The sequence below is a fragment of the Hemicordylus capensis genome, chromosome 2 (assembly GCF_027244095.1).
Source record: "Hemicordylus capensis ecotype Gifberg chromosome 2, rHemCap1.1.pri, whole genome shotgun sequence".
NCBI lineage: Eukaryota > Metazoa > Chordata > Lepidosauria > Squamata > Cordylidae > Hemicordylus > Hemicordylus capensis.
In genome coordinates, this window is record NC_069658.1 from 288,648,713 (window position 1) to 288,666,258 (window position 17,546).

At 42.9% G+C, this 17,546-nt stretch overlaps 1 long non-coding RNA gene across 3 annotated transcripts; it reads left to right on the top strand.

Moving 5' to 3' along the window:
• Positions 1–939: 939 nt before the first annotated feature.
• LOC128342539 (uncharacterized) lies at positions 940–16,570 on the top strand. Of its 3 annotated transcripts, XR_008315057.1 has the most exons (4): positions 940–988; positions 1,095–1,185; positions 15,011–15,127; positions 16,333–16,570. It is a non-coding gene; the product is annotated as an uncharacterized LOC128342539 (long non-coding RNA). The 3 variants fall into 3 exon arrangements; XR_008315058.1 differs by lacking the exon at positions 940–988 and having other exon boundaries at positions 1,006–1,185; positions 16,267–16,570; XR_008315056.1 differs by lacking the exon at positions 940–988 and having other exon boundaries at positions 1,010–1,185.
• The last annotated feature ends 976 nt before the right edge of the window (positions 16,571–17,546 follow it).

Genomic DNA, 17,546 nt, shown 5'->3' on the forward strand with positions numbered 1-17,546 from the left:
TTTCATGTTTAAACTACTATTTGACTGCTAACTTATATTATATTATATTATATTATATTATATTATATTATATTATATTATATTATATTATATTATATTATATATCCTCATCACATTTCTATACTGCCATGATGTGTGCATCCCTGGGTGGTGTAAATAAGTAAAAATACAACAAATATAAAACAGGATAAAATGATTAGAACAATTGTATGATATAAAACCAGTTAAAATTAATTAAAAGCCCGAGAAAGCAGGTGCATCTTATGGGTGTTTTAAAAAACAGCCAGAGATGGAGAAACTCTGGTTTTAACAGTGAGTGCATTCTAGAGCCCCAGGGCTGCCACAAAGAAGGCCCGGTCCCAAGTAGCCACTAAACCAGCCAGTGGTAGCTGTAACTGGACCTATTATGGCATGCCACAACCTTTTAAATGTGGGCAAACTTCTCTATGGCATTTCAGAGAATTTGATTGGTGATTTGTTGGTAACATCACATGTTGATCCAAGATGAAAACAACAGTAGAGACTGATGCTGTTGCATCTGCACAAGTCCCAGTTTTGAAAAAGATGGAAAGGATAGGCTGGGGGCAGGGCTGTGGATTATTAATCCTAAACTCAATGGCAGCGAGTGGTTCCTGGAACTGGGTGTGTGCTAGGCAGGGCAGGTGATGTGTGGAGCCACAAGTCATTTTGGGAATGGGCCATAATGCTTTGCATACAGATCAGAGAGCAAGGGAAAGAAAGCACAGGATGCATCCCTCCTCTCAAAACAAACATAAAGAAGCCAGCAAAAGATCAGACTTACCAACAGCCAGCCAGCCTACCTACTCACTAACCAAAATGGTGATTGGAGTCTTCTGAGTAGCGAAAAGAAAAAAACTGCCACACCCTCTGGGCACTTTGATTGGCTGCCTGAGGAGCCAATCAGCCTTGTCCATCTCTGATTGGTTTATAGGGGGGCCCTAGGACTGCCCACTTTGTGAAAACAAAAGTGAGTGTGTTTATTGTTTCCTGCCTTTATTAATATTAATAGTTTAAGAGATCTGAGGCTATTCATTTGTTCTTTGCTACTTTTGTTCACCTTACAACTCTTAAAGCAGCTGCAGGCAAAAGCCACAGGGAACAATGGAGGGAGGCAGCAGGCACACAAAAAGGAGGCAGAGACAACATGGCTGACCGAGAAACAAGGTGAGCGTCACCCACTTTCCCTTTAGATATGATCTGCCCCTGCCTAAGCTAACCCAAATGCCTTTCAGTTACTATTGGACCAGTGATAGTGCCTCTTACTTTCCTGATACATTTCGAATAACAGTACCACTGAAAGGCAGCATTGCCAGAAAAGACTTTTCCCACTTACCTTCAGTATCCAAACATCCTTTCTCCAGGCCTGGTAGAATTGTAACATATGCTTTCTCCCTCATGAAAAGCATGGAAAAACTGGAATCTCAGTTGGTGTCTTTTAGCTTCTTTAAGTCCCTTTGTTTAAGTTATTTAAGTTTCTGGTTGCCTGATCTGTATTTATACCGATTTATACACAAGGGAGCCATGAATGACAAAGTGGCATGTATGTTTATTAAGTATAGGGCTGTGTGAAGCTGTAATGGCTTATTTGGGTCTGGTCTGGTTTGATCAACTTCAATCCAAAGCAAAATGCTGTGAGGTCAAAGTGAAGTAAACTGGGAGGAAAATTTCAGCTTCTCGAAGCTTCAGTTTGGTGCACCCTACCCCCTAATCTACTTACCAGGACCAGCAGGGACAAGGAGAAAAAGTTTTCATTTTCTCTTCATTCTCTGCCATGAGGGGAAGCAAGCAGCTGCATTTTGCAGTATGACTTTAAATAGAGCACTTTTTTGCCTTTCCCACAGAGGCCCAAGAAATAATACTGGTGTTCCTGGGGTTTGTAGTCTTTCTGTGACTTTGGTCACGGCAACTTCAGGAAATACAACAAATCTCAGGTGCACCCATGCCATTTCCCAGGACTCCATAGCACAGGGTGGCACAGACCTCTCTGTTTCTCAGATTATAAGCCCTTGAGTTTCCTGTTCTCTGTTTCTCTTTCTCTCTGGGTTCTAGAGAACATCCTGGGCCAGCAGTTCTCAGTTTTTGTTTTGTTCTAAGTGCTTCTAATTAGCTCCAGGAAAATTCATATGAATTTAAACAATCTGGACCCTCCATATACATACAAGGAAATAAGACTGCATAAACATACTTAAGCATGCACTAGAATGTAACCTCATTTATATACGAGGTTACTTCTGAGACCCCCTATATCTTCAATTTTGAGATTGGGACCACAGCAGAGGGGGAAGGTGTGTAACTCTTTTCCTCCATGCCATGATCCTGATGAAATCCCTTCCCCCATCTGCTAATTGACCTGAAAGAAGAGCTGCCATTGGCACTTTTATGATTTGATTGCTTAAAAAAAACCCAACCCAAATGTTAACCTGCACCTTGGCAATGTCAAGGGAGAAATGCAAATGAGCTGAACAAACTGAAAACTATAGGAAATTGTATGTGTTCTGATTTTGGGATTAATTTTAGAAATTGTCCTAGTTAAGTTAGAATTCAGCAGGAGTGGAATACAGGGCAGAGTGAACTCAGGGGACAATGCAGCAATGAAACTGGGGAAATCCTCTCATCTGAAAGCTGCATATCTGCTGGGAACTGAGGTTATGGGGACACCCTTTCTGTGAACATATGTGGAATGAAAGGATATAACAAATGCTAGTATAGCATTAAATCTTTGTATCCTCCTTTGTACAGGTTTTTTTTTTAAAGTAGGTGAAAAGTGTGGCATCAATTACTAGAAGAATTAGTTTGAGCACTGTAGCCCCATGACCTGGGAAGACATTGGACTGAGTCTCATGATCAGTGAGACCCGGTTTAGTCCGGTGAGCGGGCAGGAAGCCCTGGGCAGCCGGATCGCCCGCCCACATGATGGCCGGCTCCAAGACGGAGCCGGTGGGGGGAGTGGGGGCCGCGCGGCCCCGCAAGCCCCAGTATGCCCTGCGTGAGCGTGCAGGGCATACTGGGGAGACCCCCGAGCTGGGAGGCTGCTTTTAAGCCTCCCAGCTGGGGGTCTACTCATGAGTAGGCGTGGTGCGAAGGCGCACTGCGGCTACTCATGATCGCAAAAAGCAGGTTTGCAGGAGTGCTCGCTCTGCAAACCTGCTTTTTGCCAGGGGTTCTTTAGCAGGTTAGCCGCTCCAGAACCACCGGGCTTGGCTGCGAGCCCGGTGGTTCTGACGACCAACAAAAATCGGGCTAGCCTCTGCTAGCCCGATTTTTGTTGGATGTGAGAATAGCTCCATTGTTTTTTAGCCTAGAGATTATATTTTAAGCCACTGTAGGAAGCAGTACTGGCAACTCAATTCTAAATGCATTGAGGTCATTCACACAATCAAAAATTGTTTTCTACCCAGGTTTTAGAGCTGTGTGTGCTCCCAGTTTTTGGTTGTGTGGAAGCAAGGTAGGAGGACAACCTAGGCAGAAGAGATTGTGTGGAAGCAAGGTAGGAGGAAAAGCTACCCAGGTTTCCTTCCTAGCTTGCTTCCACACAGCCAGAAAACGGGAGCACACACAGCTCCCAAACCCAGGTAGAATATACAGTTTTTGATTGTATGAATGAGCTCATTTACTTGCAAGTAAGTCCCATTGAGTTTAATGGACCTTTCTTCCATTAATAACACAGTCTTAATAACAGACCAGGCTTAATAACACAGTATTAGGTATTCTTAAGGTTGTGCCAACTGTTCTTGGCAGTTGTTCCTCCTCTTCCTCCTCCTCAGATTAGTCAGAAAAGCAATCCAGCCAACTGAGAAATCACATAGTGAACAGGATGATGTCACAATACTACATGACCAATCACATTTGGCTATGTGATGCCATCTCTGAGGGCAAAGTCAGTTCACGAGGAGGCAATGCTTCCTAAACAGATGAAGCAATAAACAAAAAAAGGTGGGGGACACTGAAGAAGCAGAACTTTTCAATGATACAGAAATGTTCATGCCTCTTAATCACCATGATTAAGGCTGGCTATGATGACTGTTATATTAAACTCATTAAATCTTAATTTAAGCACTAGTGATGTGCTAAAGACTGTGTCTAACATAGCAATGGCGTAGATACATTTCATGCCTCAAATGGTCAAAACAGTGTGGTGTTCTTTAAATATAGTACTGCTTGTAATTCACTGGGCTTAATCCTGTGGTTTTTGATAGTTAAGCCAAAATACATTTTATTTTAAGCAGTGAGGGGCTTGTCCTTTCTGTTAAAAACAGCAGCAAGATCAAGGACCCTTGGAACTGCATTGGAGGGGAGTGGTCGTAGAGGGGTTTTAACCCTACCCCCACTGTAGTGCCAATCTGATCCCCCCTCCCACCACCTGCCAAGACTGCTATCTGCCAAGAGGAAAAAGGCTCCTAGTGTGGAATTAATAGAAGCTTTTTTCCTTGGCAAATAGCAGCTATGGAAGGAGGCTGATGTGAATCAAGACCATAATGGTGTTACAACCGCCCACTGCAGTTCCAATCTGTGGGGGCCCAATTTAGCTGCTACTTTTAAAAGAAACACTGTTTGTCAGCACTAATGACAGCAGGCTCAATGTAGGATTTACTCATTGTGAGAATGAAGCAGGGAGACACAGAGGGCAGTGAAGAGTGAGGTATGGTGAACTTAAGCTATAGCTGGAAGAGTTTTACTAAAGAAATGGGGGTGACTATAAAGTCTGAACACCTAAAGAAAATTAAAGGACAGAACAGTTATTAATGTTTATGGCAAGGATCCAAATGGCTAGTTAATGACCAAACCTGAATGCAGTTCAGTATGGATAAGATGTTGGTCAGGAAACATCTATCTCCCTTAAATGAGTTCAAGTCTTTCGGCCTAGATGAATTGCATTTTAGGGTAGGAAAATAACTTGCCGGTGTACTCTCAAAACCTGTTGCCTGTCATCTTTGAGAATTCTGGAGAAAAGATGTCACAAGACTGAAGATGGGCTAATGTGGTCCCAGTTTTTGAAAAGGGCAAAATGGCGGATCCCAGAAACTACAGACTGGTCAGTCTGACTTCAGTACCAGGGAAGATCCTAGAACACATGATAAAGCAGACAATCAGCATACTTCTTGATGACAATGTAGTGTTTAGTAGAAGCTAGTATGGAATTGTTAAGAATACATCCTGCCAGGCGCATCATTTTTTTTGATCAGGTTACTAACTTAGTGGACCGTGGGAATGCTGTGCATGTAATTTGTGTTGATTTCAGCAAATCTGACAAAATGCCCTGCAGAAATAAGATTAAGAGGATTCAAAATTGGTTGAAAAACTGTACTCAGACTGGAGGGAGGGAGACTCCAAGTGGGGTGCCATAGAGCTCTGCCCTGGGCCCTGTACTCTGCAATATTTTATCAATGACTTAGATGCAGGGGTGGAGGAAATCTTTATCAGTTGTGCAGATGACACAACATTGGGAGGGACAACACCTCAGAATACAGGAACAAAGTTCAAAATTACCTTCAAAGGGCTATGATTAACAAAATGAACTTCATCAGAGAAAAATGTAAAGTTCTCCATTTAGGGCGGGGGGAAGAGCACAGGAAAAAGATGGGAGTTATCTAGCTTGGCAGCAGCAACGCTCTTGGGATTGCATGTCAGTCACAAGCTGAACATGTGTCAGTAGTGTGGCAGAGCTGTCAACAAGTGTATGTGAATTTAGGTTGCATTATTAGAACCATAGTTTCCAATAACAAGAAGCAATAGTTCTGCTTTATTCTGCGCTAGCCAGACCTCCTACAGAGTACTGTACTGTAGAGATTCCACTTTAAGAAGGATTTAGATAAATTGGAACAGATTTAGAGAAGGGCCCTGGAAATGGTCAGGGGTCTGGAAAACAAGTTGCATGATGAAAGATTAGATGGACTGGGTGTGTTTATCCTGGAGAAGAGCAGACTGAGTGGAGACATGACAGTACTTTTCAAATATCAGAAAAGCTGTCACAGAGAAGGGTGCAAAGGGTTGTCCTCTGTTCTCCCAGAGGGAAGGCTCAGATCTAATGGGCTTAATTAAGTTACAGGAGTATAAACTATGGTTGACCATTAAGAGAAACTCCTTAATAGTAAGAGCAGTTTGACAATGGAACTAGTTACCTAAGGCAGGCACACAACTTTGGCCCTCTAGCTGTTCTTGGACTACAACTCCCATCCTCTCCAGCCACCATGGCCAACAGTCATGGGTTATGCAAGCTATAATCTAACATCTGCAGGAGGGCCAAATTTGTGCAGTCCTGACCTAAGTATGGGTGGGCTCATCCTCATTAGAAGACTTTAAGCAGAGGCTAGGCAGCCATCTGTTGGGAATACTGTTGGGTTGGGTTTCCTGGATTGAGGGTTTGTTGGGTTTCCTGGACTGAGGGATCTGTTGGGTAAGGTTTCTTGGACTGAGCAGGATTTTAGACCAGATGGCCTAAAAGTCACATCCAACTCTATGATTTTATGATTAATATGGATTTGTGTTTCACCAATAGCTGCCTCCCACATTTCATGCAAACTGCTTTTGAAAGCGAGCAAGGTTTCCTAAGTGACTGTGATGTGGCATGTGGGTCTGCTGTTCAAAGTTAAGTTAAAAGGCAAAAAATACCATGGTCATCTTTAAAGTAGATCTTTAGATCCAACATTATTTTATTCTGATATTTCTAAGGATATATTATTTAGAGGACTGTATGCCATCTGCCAAACTTTGATTGTGGAATAGGGATGTGCACAAATCAAGATTTAGAAGATCAGGATTTGTGCACAGATTCGGCACCTTTTAACTGAGGAGAGTTACCAGCTCCTCTGCCACTCCACGCAGCTTCCTGCTGTGGGGGTGCTCCCCCCAGCAGTCCTTGTGCAGCAGTAGAGGTGCGGAAACACACATACGGCTGCCATGCATGTGCGGAGGCCATGGGCATGTAGTCACTGTGCTGCTGCTGCACAAATTCCACAACCTTACTGTGGAATTCAGGATCCACCCACATCTTGGGAATAAACAGATTCATTAGCAAGGCTTGTTTATTTTTACATTTATAGACTGCTTTTCAGGTAAACCTCTTAAAGTGGTGTACATAAAAGCTTAATAAAGAACCATACATCAAGAAACATGTTTAGATCTTTACATGCTGAGCTCTTTAAACTCACTTCTTTCTTCTCTCCTCCCCTTGAAGCAACATGGTTCTTTGGTAGCTCTATAGTAGCAGTTGAGGAGGGAGAGGCCACCTCAGCTAGAACATGGGAGCTGGATGGTGGCAGCTACCTCCTGTCTCTTCACTTCTCCCCTCAAAGTAAAATGGTCCCTGGTCACTCTGTGGTGGCAGCTGGGGGAAGGAGGAGCCACCTCGGCCAGAACATGGGAGTTGGATGGTTCTATACAGCTCCCTAACAAGACTCTAAAACACAGGCCTGTAGCATCAGGGTTTATTCTAGTCCAGAGGGAGAGGCTGGCACTCTACCTGAATACAGACAATAAATACTGTTCTTTAAAAAAATAATTGTACTTAAACCTCTTATTTATTTATTTTTAAATATAGGAGTTGGCCCTATCCACCCCCAGCACAATACCTCTGGTGACTGTTGCTGGTGTCTGTCTTATGTTTCTTTTTAGATTGTGAGCCCTTGGGGACAGGGAGCCATCTTATTTGTTTATTATTTCTCTGTGCAAACAGCCCTGAGCCAATTATGGAAGGGCAGTATAGAAATCGAATAAATAAATATAAACAATAACAATAATTTCAACATCAACACTGCTCCACTGTATTCCACTGCAATGAATGTGTTTCTCTGAACTCCTTTACAATATTTCAGAATACAATTACGTGGTGGCAGTAAGAGCAAGCTCAACTTGCTACAAAATCATCTGATCGGTATTATAAAAATGCACCTAAAGAACACCAGCTCTAAACCCAAACCAGCTCTAAACCCAAACCCACCAGCTCTAAACGTATGGTTCCTGCTCAACATTTTAACAGAAAGAATAAGCAAAGTTGGAATTTTTAAAAAGGGAAAGGCTTGGCTCATTTCCCTCCACTTAAATTTATGAATCCAATGAATCACTGCTGATAGACAGCAATATGAATTCCCTACAAGCATCTTTTCAGATGTGCTTCTAAAGGAGGCTGTTATTTTCAAAGCAGTGCCCTAGATACTTTATAGAAGATTAATTGTCCATCTTGTTTATGTAAATAGGACAGCTAAGATTCTTCTACATCCTTATCCATGAATTAAAAACAACACTTTCCAATGGTTACTGCAATAAAGAGGAAATAGACCTTGACTTGAGGTAATGAGGCAATGGTGTTTGCCATAAGTATAATTTACTGTTACTGTTGGAAGAGCCATCCGTTCTTGTTTAGCCTGCTAAGTGACAATAAGTGAACCTAAAGTAAATTCCAGTGAATACTCATGGGTCACCTTACAGAATTTATGGAGCATGGTGCAACATTATCTGAAACAACTGTAAATTTGGGGGCTGCATGTAGTAGCATGAGCTGTTTGGTTTGATTTTTCAAGCTGTATATAATGGCTGGTAATTAAAGGGCACCACTTTCAGAAATGATGACCTCCAGTTTAACTGCCGCTTTCTGGTGAAGTGTGCAAGGTTATCAGAGTGTTCACAGAGGATGCCAAATGAATCATGAAGCAGCAGTAACTTTCTTCCTGAGGACACACTGTTCAGCAATATTTGAGCTCGGCTGGTACTGCACAGAGCTACTGCTTAGCTTGGCAGGGCTGTTCACAAAGGAACTTCCTACCTAGTGCCACTATTTTAAGAACAATTTTGTTGCATCCACCTGCAATCAGTCAGTCCATCAAACTTTGCTTCATCATTTATTGTATCATCCAAAGGTTGGCACAATTTCTTTTGCTGGAGGAGGAGGGGAAGTTTATATACAACAGTAAAATAAATTTAAACAGACCAGACTTGAGTACAGTATATCAGTCACCAAAACAAGGACCAGCCATCTCTCTCATCAAGATTCCCTTTAGCAAGTAGAGTGGAGCAAGACATTGGACATGTCTACATCTGTGAAAAGATAACCAGTTCTTCTATTGTGTCTGGTGATTTGGTTGTAAGATCACAAGTAAATATTTCTATCTGCTCTTAGTAGAGTATTCTATGAAACAGATAATTCACCACTATACCACCTGCAATTAAAGCAGTAGTCTGCTAGCTTTCCTCTGCACTTTCTAAGTGCTGTTCTCTTTGTACTATATAGTGAACCAGTAGAATCCAGTGTGGTGGTGTGAGGCCAGCCTTACCTCTAGAGAACTCTAGGTGGCTGGCTGACTAAGGTAGCACTTTGCACGGGGGCACCCCTTTTGTGGCTGCATTCGGAGAAAGAAAAGGGCTTTCCATTGCCTGCTTTCCTGTTACTTAAGAACAAGGGGTATAAACAGCCTTGGAAAGCTTCAGAAATGATGAGCCCATTCGGTTTTACTAGCTCGCCTGCCCATTCATGTATATTTTAGTCACTGATTTGTGGTCATGAAAGGTGAAACTCACCCCATCTCTCCAGCTTGCTATAAAAGTGGCACATCCTCCCTAACTGCTCCAAGCCTACTTTTTGTAAGCGTATTCATCAGGGCTTGTTGCATAATAACTTCAGATCTCCTTGTGTGGCAAGGCATGCTTCCAGGTTTATTTACTTCCCTGCAGGGATTTTTTTTAACTTAATGAGAAATGCTTAATCCCTTTTCTTTGATCTACCTGATAAAGGCAAGATCCATCAGCTGAATTTCCTATCATGTATTTTCACGGAGAGTTTGATGGAACAAAATTTGACATCCTTTCCTTGATCCTAGCCAGGATCCTAGAGGACCCTGACTACAAATGTTCATTTCAGGTCTACTAGTCTAGAGGGTCAGAGAACATTCTGGTAATGAGAAGTTGCATACTTTTGCTGCATGCAAGCTTCTTGGGCCCCAAGCTTCCCCTGGTATCATCTTAAAAAGAAATTATAGGCTATTGTCCAGATTCTGTGCTCCTTTCCCCACCCCAACCCTGACTCCGATTTTCAAAAAAGGGATCCAGGGGGATCCGGGAAATTACAGGTCAGTTAGCTTAACTTCTGTGCCAGGTAAATTGATGGAAAGCATACTGGACAGAATTGTTAAACATATAGAAGAACAGGCCTTGCTAAAGGAGAACCAGCATGGTTTCTGCAAGGGAAAGTCTTGCCTCACTAGCCTTTTGGAGTTCTTTGAGAGTGTCAAAAGGCATGTGGATAAAGGTGATCCATTTGACATAGTATACTTGGACTCCCAAAAAGCTTTTGACAGTCCCCCACCAAAGGCTCTTAGCAGTCATGGAATAAGGGGACGGGTTCATGTGTGGATTGGTAACTGGTTGAAGGCCAGGGAACATAGGGTAGGAATAAATGCACAGTTTTCACAATGGAAGAAAGTAAGAAGTGGGGTCCCACAAGGATCTGTACTGGGACGAGTGCTCTTTAACTTGTTCATAAATGATCTAGAAGTTGGGGTAAGCAGCGAAGTGGCCAAATTATTTAGGATAGTGAAATTCAAAACAGATTGAGAGGAGCATGAAAAGGATCTCCCCCAACTGGATGAGTGGATGACAAAATGGCAAATGTGGCTCAATGTAAGCAAATGTAAAGTTACATATTGGGGGGGGGGGAGGGAACCCAGCTTCATATATACACTGATGAGGTCTGAGCTGTTTGTGACCGACCAGGAGAGAAATCTTGAGCTCATTGAAGGTATTGACTCAGTTTGCGGCAGCTATGAAAAAGGCAAATTCCACACTAGGAATCATTAGGAAAAGGATTAAAAATAAGAATACTAGTATTATAATGCCCTTATATAATTCTGTGGTGTGACCACATTTGGAGTACTGTGTGCAGTTCTTGACACTGTATCTTAAGAAGGACATTGTAGAACTGGAAAAGGTGCAGAAGAGGGCAACCAAGATGATCAGGGGCCTGGAGCACCTTCCTTATGAAGCAAGGCTACAGCATCTAGGGCTTTTTAGTTTGGAAAAGTGGCGACTATGGGGTGACATTATAGAGGTGTATAAAATCATGCATGGACAGAGAAATTTTTCTTCCTCTCTCACAACATTAGAACCAGGAGTCATCCTATGAAACTGAAGGCCAAGAAATTTAGAACTAACAAAAAAAGCACTTTTTCACACGGTGCATAATTAATCTATGGAATTCTCTGTCATTGGATATGATCATGGCCGCTAGCTTGGTTGGCTTTAAAAGGAGCATAGGCAAATTCATGGAGGATAGGTCTGTCAATGGCTACTTAGTCTGGTGGCTATAGGCCACTTCCAACCTCCGAAGCACAATGCCTCTCGATACCAGTTGCAGAGGAGCAACAGCAAGAGAGAGTGTATGCCCTCGCCTCTTGACTGTGGGCTTCCCAGAGGCATCTGGTGGGCCACGGTGTGAGGCAGGATTCTGGACTAGATGGACCTTGGGCCTGATCCAGCAGGGCTGGTTTTATGTTCCAGAAGGAACCAATGGGTAGACTGACTTGGTGGAGCCAGCAGAGCCTGAGAGTCTTTTACTTCTGTGGGTCATCTACTCAAGGATCCTAAGGTACTCGGCTTCATTCCAGGCAATTCCTGATAGTGCACTCTCCCTCTCCCTCTCCCTCTCCCTCTCCCTCTCTCTCTCTCTCACACACACACACACACACACACACACCCCAAATGGGTCTTCCACACCTTCAAGGGCCTGGAGTGTCAGGATGTTGATAGGGGCATGGATATTCCCAGGGGCAATGTTCAAGTCCATAACATCCTCAATCAATAAAGTAATGCAGCTTGCCCCAGATTTTCTTGCAGTCCAAAATGCACAGTACAGGCTGTTACTCATGGCCCTGGATCTGAACTGGAGGAAATGGTGGAGAAGGACTTGGGAAGGACTTAGCACAGTGTGGATTTCATGGTGGTGTGAAGATCTAATTCAGCTCCTGACACAAACACCACCAACCAGCTTCCTGTGCTCCACACATATGGGCTCCATGATCCTCCTACATGGAAGGTAGTTTAGAGAGGGGAAATTGAGAGCATATCTCTGATTTGCAATATCCATTAATTTTGAAATAAACAATAATTCAGTTACACAATTTTACATATTATGGGCAGCATTCAGACTAAGTTGGTCATGACTAAGTCCTATTGGGATTAATGAGATATTCATTTAAGACATTTCTAATTTGTCCCACTGATTTCAGTCATGACTAACGAGAATAGATGCTGCTCTATGTGTCACAATTTTTTAAAATTTGAATGTAAATATATATTTGGTTTGATGAATTTAAGTAACACTGGTTTGGGGGCTTTATCATCTTTTTTCTGATGTTATCTTGTGTAGAAATGAATGTACGGGGGTGGCCTTAGGGTGGGCAAGCTGGATGTTCATTGAGACGAGTGGGGGAGGCAGCATTATGGTGACAGTTTTCACTACTGATCAATGCACACTTTCCTCCCCAACATCTGCAATAAGCTTTCATGGCTAAGTGAACAGGCCCTCTTCACATGACTGAGAGTTCCTGGTCATGCAAAGAGATGCCTACGCTTGTTTCAGACATTGAAACAAACATGCACAGGTCAGAAATAAAGCCTTCCCACTGCTGCCTTGCCCATACCCCCCCCCCCCCGGCATTCATTTCTCTTCTAAATAAGATCTGGAACTGGATCTGATGAAATCATCACATAAATTATGTCAAAAGATAGTGTGCATGGTTTACTACATCTCTATGCATCTTTACTACATCAACATTTCAGTTATTTGTCTCTATCTTGACATGTGTGAAGAACGTACACTCTGCTTATGCTCTTGAGCTTCAGGCAGCTCTGGAGGAGAAGCAGGTATGGCTGGGGAAGGGAGCAGCTGTGTTTGGAAAGTGTTTCACTTCTGTCGCACCTCTCCCCTACTGTTACTTGATTGAACCAGGGTTCATGCTTGCATAGATGTTCTTTCTTTCTCTGGCCACAGACCTAGGATCTTAGGAGCAGAATGAGTGACCTCATAAATGGATTAGAACAGTCAATATGGTGGCCACTGATGGAAAAGGGAGGTGCCTGCACTCCTTCGAGGCACTACAGAGCATGCCTCTGCTATTGTGAAGGTGGGCTGCTCTATGCTTACAAAGCATTGTATAATCGCAGTTGCTATGCTACTCCCATCATTCCCAATGGGAGTAGCATTGCAACTGTGATTACGCAGTGCTTTGTAAGCATAGAGCAGCCCACCTGCTCCACAGCATGGACATGTTTTTAGAGTACTGTGTGCAACAGTGCAGGTGCCTCTCTTTTCTATCAGTGGTTCTCTGTGTAGTGGTTAGCCCTGCCCTTACAAATCTGGTCTCATTCTGCTCAACCATATATCTCCCTCTCTCTCTCTCTTCCCCCCGCCCTCCACTGAGACTTCAAAGCTGAGCAGCCTGACAGCAGAGGACTGGATGGAGAAATCTCCTCTTTTGTCAAGCTGTTCTTGGATTATGTGTATCTAAATCTGGATGCCAGACATAGATTTTCAGTTCTGGTAATAATCAGGAGAAAAACAGACAGGCAGCAAGCTTTATGCCTGTGTGGAACAGGAGAGTCAAGTGTCTATTGGCCTTTTAAAACTACAAATCCTGAGATCTATTATTCCTGAAGGTCCCATAGCTCAGAGAAACAACTGAGGATAGTCGACAGAATTCCATTTCAGATACAAGAAAGGTACTTTATTCGTCATTATGAAACACTGTTGCTCAAATCTCTTTGCAATTTAGGGATACATTATAATGCAATAATAACCATGTTCTCCTGCTATGGAATTTTTAAAATATTTTCATATAGATTAGACTGATTTGAACAGAAATGAACATGAATGGGAGAAAAAAACCCAAGATAAAAAACAAGTTGGTAGATAATTTTAGAATACCAACTTATTAATAATTCACTGAACATGGGAATATGAAATAAATTTCTCAAGCAAATTAAGGGATGACAGCAATAACAGAAACCTGTGAGGATGAGAAACATTCATTTCCCCAAGCTAGGAGTATAGACAGCTGCTTCAATGGGGGGGGGAGTAAAATAAGGGAGGAAATTTACAAACCTTAGTTCTCAAATAAATAAATGTTTTCCATTTAAGAAATGATAGATGACACACAGTTAAATAGTTTCTTGTTCTGGGCAGCCCTTTTATGAGGCAGAGTGACACACTGATCTAAGTTCATGGCTGATCTCGTTTATGGGTGCAGTTTTTGCGAGGGGAGGTCTTCCTAAAGAACTAGTGAGGCTATTCCCCCGATCGCTGGGAAGCGGGCTAAGGGAGCTTAGCCTGCTTCCCAGTGATCGTGGGAACAACTGGGCTTGCAGGCAAGCCCAGTGCTCCCAAGGCGGTTACCCCACCTAATCCCCCCTCCCCTTAAATACGGTTAATGGAGCAAGCACTCTGTTAACCTCATTTTTTTTGCTTGTGTGTTGCTGTGGCGCATGGTGGCACATGAGTAGACCCCAACAGGGAGGCTGCAGCCAGCCTCCGGGGTTGAGGGGTCTCTCCAGGATGCCCTGCGTGCTTGTGTGGGGCATCCTGAGACTTCTGGGGGCCACATGGCCCCCTATCCCCACAGCCCCCACCGGCTCTGTGACGGAGCCAGCAGTCGTGTGGGCAGCAGATCCTGCCACCCCATGGCTGCACTTTGATAGTCTGTGGGGAGAGAGGGCTAAGCCCACTCTCCCCGCAGACCCGACAGAAGCTCTTCTCATGGATCGTGAGAAGAGCTTCAGTGACTGACAATGGGGCACAGCTTACTTTACTTGAAATGGAGCAATATTTGCATTCCCATGGAATACAACACAAGACTCTCCCCTTGTAACATCCTCAAGGGAATGGCTTAGTGGAAAGAATGTACAGATTAGTGAAAGAAACTTTAAAAGTGGCTCCTGTGCAACAACAAACCTGGAAAGAGAGGTGAAACTCTCTTTGCTTATTGAACTACTCCTCATTCCACTACAGGAAAATAACCTTTTGAACTGCTGAGAGGACACAAAGCTATAACCAAACTTACACAGTGGCAGCAACTGATAGGGCTTTCCATGCCATCTCACTCTTAGGATGCAGATTTGTGCTCAGGTAAGGAAGAAGCAACAAAAATACAAATGGTATGTGGATGAGAAACGGGGTGCAAAACAGCGGACATTTCATGTGGGGGATTTTGTTCGAGTATGACTGCCTTATAAAGTGAGCAAGGGATGTTCTCGATATTCTGGACCAAAAAAATTAATTGAAACCCGAGGAGATTATGTCATATTGGATGATGGAAAGAAATGGAACAGTTCAAGACTTTCCAGCATGCATACTATGAGGGAAGAGGGAAGGGAGTGTGATCTCCTGAGAGGAACTGGAGAGGAATTTGATCTTGCCTCTAGTTTTGACCTCACAGGGGAGGCTGATGAAAGTGATGTACAGGAAGAACCTCACTAACAGCTCTTGTACCAGAGAACCCAAGAATTAGGAGACATGTGTGAGAGGGGACCAATTAAATGACTTCAAGACTTTATAGCTGAATTTTAAATTAATTCAATTATGTTTTTTATAAAGGGGAGGGATATGTTGTATTCTATCTAGTAATCTTTTGTGTTGTTGAGAAATTTGTCCCAGTGGGGATCCTGTAGAGAGTTTTGGAGGTGGTGTCCAAAAGGAAGAGGGAGGGAAAAGAGAAAATTGAGTTGTTTCTGAATAAACTTTTAGTTAAGTCTACATAAGATTTTTTGTGTGTCTATGAGGAAAGTAGCTATAAAACAGCTATCTCTCAGGTTGCATTTTCATTTAAAGTAATGGCAAAATAATATGAGCTTACTATAGCTCTGTGGCAACCCAATGCTCCAATCCCAAACATTGATTTCAATGGAATTAGAAGTATTCTTAGAATCAAAGTCATAGAGGTCATTCACACAATGAGAATGTTTGGGATCTGTGTGAGCTGTCAATATTTGGTTGTGTGGGTGCAAACAACTAGGTAGGAGAAGTGAGAAGTGATTATGTGGAAGCAAGATGGGAAGAATGCTTTTCCTCCTACCTTGCTTCCACACAACCGCTTTCCCCTCCTCCTAATTAGTTGTTTGCACCCACAGAACCAAAAACTGGGAGTTCACACAGATCCCAAACCTAGGCAGAACAAAGTTTTTGGTTGTGTGAATGACCTCATTGTGTTACAAGCTTAGTTGTGCAATCCAGATTATTTTAACTCCACCTTTCTATTTTGTTCACAGGGAGTTTGACAGATTTTTGAGAAACTATATTGCTGTTTTCTAAACATATTTCTAACCCTTTTATAGACATACAGAAATATCTGAAGTGAAGGTATGGAAAGGGGATTATTGTCAGTTGGCCTTCATCATCATTCTCAGGAAAATGTTTTAAGTGATTGAATGTGACTTTTGAATTCAATATTTCAGAGAAGCAGAGATCCAAAACTATGTGTAACACCTGAGTTTAATCTGGAAATACAAACTGATACCGTTGTTAATTTGCTATGGAAATAATCAACAAAGAAATAAATTGGATTGTGTCACATTTATTTTTGTTGCTCATAAATATTCTCATAAGAGCTGATATTGTTCCCTCTTCAGAGCATTTTGAAGAATATTGTTTAACTGATTACAAGCCCTTTCTTACTATCAGAGAAAGGACTCAGAAAGGGCAAGGGGAGGTGATGCACCAACAGATGATGCACTTCTTGTTGCTGGGTGGCTGAATCGGCCGCCCAGACAATTGCCAGCTTCTGCTGGTAGCTCTGAGGGTCGAGGTGCTGAGACGCGTCACCCAGCATTGCCTCACCCCCTGGAAGTCCCATTATGCACAGTATGAGATCCCTCCTCACCAAAGTTGGCTGGCAGACAATCGGTAAAATGGGGCACTCGCTCACCTAACCCCATTTAAGAGGGTGGCACTGGAAGCAGGTTTGCCGCTGAGGCAATCTGGGATCAGGCACAATCCTGGTGGTACAGATGAGCAGGCAAAACTGGGCTGGGCTTAGTTTTGCCTGCGCGTGTGAATAGCTTCTATATATCTCTATAGTTCCCTTCAGGATTAAAGCAAAAAGAAAAAAAAAGGATATGTATGCCATCCCAAGTTGTCCTGAAGTTCCATCTCCAGGGTGTCACTCACTCCCAACCTCTGGATTACAGAGGGGTAGAAAGAGCTTGGCTCTCTTATTTTTTGTGTCAGCCCCCTTCACTATTGTTTTCTTAGAGGCTACAGGGAAGCTTATGGATTTCATTAAAGCTCCTCTACCTTTCCCCCCAAAATTTAAGATATTTGGACAATCTCGCGTAATGGTCCATGGTTCTTTTATGTGTAATCTCTACAAGTCATTAGGCATTATTGTGGACACAAATAATTGTATAGAACAAGAGGACACAAGTGGAGGGGGGCAAATCGAAGCATACCAACTAGCCATAAGCCACCCTCCTCCCATGCTAACACAGGCCCGGGCCATAGTCCCACAATCCCCACAATCAGCTCTTGTTGGCAGGGGACAGCTCTGAAT